Source organism: Aristolochia californica, unplaced genomic scaffold (assembly GCF_029961685.1).
Source record: "Aristolochia californica isolate CCGP_79_NKW_82.1479 unplaced genomic scaffold, dmAriCali1.0.hap1 SCAF_9, whole genome shotgun sequence".
NCBI classification, from domain to species: domain Eukaryota; kingdom Viridiplantae; phylum Streptophyta; class Magnoliopsida; order Piperales; family Aristolochiaceae; genus Aristolochia; species Aristolochia californica.
In genome coordinates this window covers 20,801,709-20,806,906 of record NW_027182290.1, presented here as the reverse complement: position 1 = coordinate 20,806,906, position 5,198 = coordinate 20,801,709, and the positions used below count along the sequence as shown (strand labels likewise).

Here is a 5,198-nt window from a genome sequence, read left to right as displayed (position 1 = left end):
TAGACAAAAAAGAGAATAGATGACAACGAAATGACAATTTTAGAGTTTGTGTATGGAAAAAATTTTAACCAATAAAAAATGTAAGTAAATAAAATTTATTCACACACCACAAATAAACACAAAATTTTTTTATCCAAGTTTGGGAAATTCGACTAGTTCAACAACCCCAATAGCTTGGAATTTGATAAGAAAGATATTTTTCTACACATACTTTAAAAAATGGATATGCATGCTTGAAACATGTTAAAGATGAAAATGACCTATGGTTCCATACCTTTTAAAGAGAATAACAAACCGCTCATTAAATTCTAAAGTGAACGTGCGGTCGGATATTTACCCGAGTCAAACAAGCGATTATTTTGCACATTTACAAAAAGCTGATCTAACGATCATTGATGATTGTAAAGTGATTTATTATTCGTAACGGGCTATATTTTTGTAAGGAATGACTTATGGGTTGGGATTCAACACTCAGTTAAAATTCCCGCGCCTCCCCTTTTTCCCGACAATTGCATAACCTGATATATAAAAATTTAAAAGAGTTTAGAATCCCTAAAAATTACATGGACTTTTTGGAAATATCTCTCTCTAAATTTGTGCATTGTGCATTTAGATTTTAGATGTATACTTTTTTCTTAAATCAAAACTTGTGTTTTCACTTTTCCTTTCATCTTGTAGACAAAAAAGTGAATAGATGACAATGAAATGAAAATTTAAGAGTTTGTGTGTGCAAAAAATTTAATGCAACAAAAAATGTAAGTAAATAAAATTTATGGTGATAGATGCCATATTCTGACATGAGAACTAGGTTAATTATAATAGAATAACCTTTATAATTGTGTTATAGGTGGCTACTTATCGGTTTTCAAATGAAATGAGCATTTATTGAATTTGGCATTAATCACTGTCGATATTGCATATTTCTCTCTCCTGAATTATATTTCATTATTTTTTAGTCTTATTTCTTCCTGAAATGCTTTTTATAGATTCAATTATGGAATTTCAGGAGAATTTGGGTGGAGAAGAAGATATTTACCAAAATGCCCTTAGTGAAATGGAGGTAATTTCTAGGGCAAATCGTTTTAAAATAAGAAAAATCATATTTAAAGGAAAGGGAAGCGTCGAACGAAAGGGGGGAAGGCAGCGTGAAGAGAAACAGAAACGGAGACCAAAACAAAGTTTTTTTGACCGGAAACAGGGGAGGACCCGAGAGGAGTTCCCCACCGTCGTTCGCCTGGCCAATATCTTCCGCCGCGCCACCGTCGTCCACCGCCGTCCACTGCCGTCCAGCAATCGAGAACAAACCCGAGGAGAGCTCGAGAGAGTCTCCGTTGAGGTGAGTTCGACATTCGTCGCTCGCCAGACCGAGAAGTGATCCGAGAGGGCTTCTCCGGTGCAACTTCCGCTTTCTGACCATCCTCCGGCGTTGGTTACGTATTTCCGACCATTCCCGGAGCTATTCCGACTCCAACCGAGACTCGAGAGAGCCGGTTAGAGAACGTCAGCTCTGTTTCGTTCTTCGCCGAACGTTCCCTCCATCCGTCGGCTTCCAATCTTCGTCGCTGGCGTCATCTCTACCTCCGGCCACTCACTCTTGCCAACCTGAAGCCATTGATTTCTGGAAATTGCAGCACCCGTGAGAACGAGTTGCTGCCCGAGCAAGAGGAGGAAGAAGGGGAGTAATACGTCATTATTGAATTTAATTTTTCATATAGTTTGAACTTAGGTTTTGAATGTTAATTGAATCTGATTTGATAATTAAGGTTTATTTAAGATTTGTTTTCTTGATATTCGATTAAATTAGCTAATTAGGGTAAGATTATAATTGAGGTTGGATTTTGGTATTTTAATCCGATTTCTGTCTTTAACTCTAGGCGCCCGAGAGGGGCTAGACGCAAGGATTGAGAATCCGGATTCGTGGTTACGTGGCGCTCGAGAGAGGCACGAATCACGATAAAATCCAGAGTTGACGTTTCCTGTTGTGCAAGTAGTTAATTAAATTATTTCTTGATAATTTAGGATATAATTAGTGTTTAGTTCAGATTAATTCATCATATTTGGTTAGGTTAGTTGACTGAAGAATACACAAAATTCAATCCTCCCTGTGGATATGACCCTCGCTTACTGCTACATTACATGAACGATTCGTACGCTTGCGAGGTATAAAAGTCGATGTAACTAAAATTCTACATCAAGTTTTTGGCGCCGTTGCTGGGGAGGCACGTATTAGGCGTATTTCTTTGTTCTCCATAGTCTTAGGTTAGATTTTTTTATTTTATTTTTATTTTATTTTTTATTTTTATTTTTTATTTTTTTGGAATTATTTTTATTTCTTCTAGTTAGTTCATATTTTTAGTAGCGAGTTTGTTAGCTTAATTTGATAGTTCATTTTGTTTATTTTTGTGTTTTTATGCACGGGCGCCGCTCCCTAGGTGGACCATTAGCTCCCTTTGTTGAAGAGGTAGAACATATTTGTAGGAAAACACCCGAAGTCAAGTTAGGAGCTACCATGGCCAATCAGGGCGAACCATTACAGTTACCTGTGGCAGGTGACCGTAGAGCCCTGAGGGATTATTCTATCCCATCCCACTTCACATCACCTTCTTGCATTATATTGCCACCCACTACTACCGCCAATTATGAGTTGAAACCGGGTGTGATCCAACTCCTCCCTACATTCTATGGGTTGGAGAAGGAGGACCCATATTACCACATCAAGGAATTCTTAGATATTTGTGCAACTTTTAAATTCCAGAATTTCTCAGATGACTCTATCCGGTTAAGACTTTTTCCATTTTCACTTAAGGATAAGGCCAAGTCTTGGCTTAATTCCTTAGAGGTGGGCAGCATTACTTCATGGGACACTTTAGTCACGAAATTTTTGTCCAAGTACTTTCCCATTCAGAGAACTACAGCCCTCAAGAGAGAAATCTCCAACTTTATGTAGCAGGAGGGTGAACACTTTTATGAGGCTTGGGAGAAATGGAAGGATTTGATCCGTAGGTGTCCGCATCATGGGTTTGAGAAATGGCATTTAGTGCAATACTTTTATCAAGGTCTTACACCTCAGGTTAGATCCATGGTAGATGCAACGAGTGGTGGGAGTTTGATGGGTAAGAGTGCTAGTGAGGCGTGGGACTTCTTTGAAACGTTGAGTGATCAATCTCAGCAATGGGGTTCATCATTTAATGTTGATAGGAGATCCCACGAGGCCAAAAGAGGCTTTACGAGGTTAGTGAAACACCCATGCTCATGGCCAAGATTGAAGGGTTGACTAGAAAAATTGATGCCCTTATGGTGTCCAAGAGTTCACCTTCTCCTAACCCATCTACTGTCTGTGCCATATGCTCTGGTTCATCTCATCCCACACAAATGTGTCCATCTAGTTCATCCTACCCAGAGCTCATTGAGGACTTGAATGCAGTCCAGAATTTTCATAGACCGAACCGGAACGATCCTTTTTCAGAAACATATAATCCGGGTTGGGCTTGGCACCCAAATTTCTCATGGTCCAAGGGCCCACAGGTTGGGGGTCCTCCAGGGTTTACTCAACCCCAAGCTCCGCGCCCACACTTCACTCAACAACCATTGATTCCACAAAAACCTTCACTTGAGGATACACTTCAATTATTCATGCAGAATACACAGTCCTCCTTTGCTAAACTTGAAATGCAAGTGAGTCAGTTGGCCAGCCACATGAGTGAACAAGCACAAAATAGACTCCCGAGTCAAACCATTCCTAACCCCAAAAGCACACATGAGAGTGAGTTGAGTTCCAAACCCCACCATGAGCAAGCCAAAGCCATAACCACCCTTAGGAGTGGTCGTGAGTTGAACAATGGGGTAGGGACCACTAAGTCTAAGGAGTCAAAGGATGACAATGGGGACACATCATTGAGTGAAGAACCTCCAAGTTCTCCACCAACAGCCAAGCAGATCCCTAACCAAGTCCCATTAGCTCCTTATCCGCAGAGGTTATCGGGCCCACCTAGGAACGGTGATAGCATGCATGAAACTAGTAAGGTTCACATTAACATTCCACTTCTTGATGCTATTAGGCAAGTGCCTGCCTAGGCACGATTTTTGAAAGACCTTTGTACACAGAAGAGAAAACAACATGTTAACAAAAAGGTCTTTCTTACTGAGAATGTAAGCTCAATTCTGAAGCATAACACTCCTCCTAAAGTTAAAGATCCTGGATGTCCCACAATTTCATGTGTCATTGGTGAACATATTATCCAGAGAGCTCTTCTTGACTTAGGGGCAAGTGTAAATTTGCTTCCTTTCTTTGTGTACCAGCAATTAGGTTTGGGGGAATTGAAGCCTACTCCCATCACACTTCAACTAGCTGACCGTTCTGTCAAGATACCACGAGGAATAGTTGAAGATGTTTTGATAAAAGTGGACAAATTTCTGTTCCTGGTTGATTTCATTGTTCTTGATACAGAACCAGTAGTCGATGTAACCAACCAAATTCCTGTCATCCTAGGACGTCCCTTCTTAGCCAAATCTAATGCTATCATTCATTGTAAAAGTGGTGAGTTGGAGTTGTCTTTTGGAAATTTTAAGGTCTCATTGAATGTATTTAATGCCGGGCACCACCCACTTGAGTCTGATGATCTGAGTCTTGCATTTAATATAGAAACTGTTATGCATGATAACGAATCCACTCTTGAATCTTTTGAGTCTTGCATAACATCTTTAGACATGGACTATTTTGACGAGGAAACATATTTTCGAGAGGTTAATTCTTTACTCAATTCTGTACCTCTGTTGGAGGAAGCTTATGAGGTTATCACAACTGAACATCCACAAGATCTTCCTCTTGACTTGGACAAACCTCTTGAAACTTCCAAGCTAGACCTTAAGCCACTTCCTCCCACATTGAAGTATGCGTTCTTGGGACCCATGAACTCATTACCAGTCATTATTTCCTCTTATTTGAGTACTGAGTAGGAGGAACAATTGACTGAAGTTTTACAAGCACACAGAGAGGCATTGGGGTGGACTCTTGATGCCTTAAAAGGGATTAGCCCCTCCATATGCATGCATCGTATTCATTTGGAGGAGGGGACTAAAGCCTCACGTGAGATGCAACGTAAGTTAAATCCCCATATGCTGGAGGTTGTGAGAGAAGAAGTCATCAGGTTGCTTGTGACAGGAATCATTTACCCTATTTCCGATAGCACCTGGGTGAG

At 40.3% G+C, this 5,198-nt stretch overlaps 1 non-coding gene across 1 annotated transcript; it reads right to left on the bottom strand.

Moving 5' to 3' along the window:
• Positions 1–2,914: 2,914 nt before the first annotated feature.
• Positions 2,915–3,021, bottom strand: LOC137942258 (small nucleolar RNA R71). Its single transcript, XR_011110504.1, has one exon. It is a non-coding gene; the product is annotated as a small nucleolar RNA R71 (small nucleolar RNA).
• Positions 3,022–5,198: the final 2,177 nt, after the last annotated feature.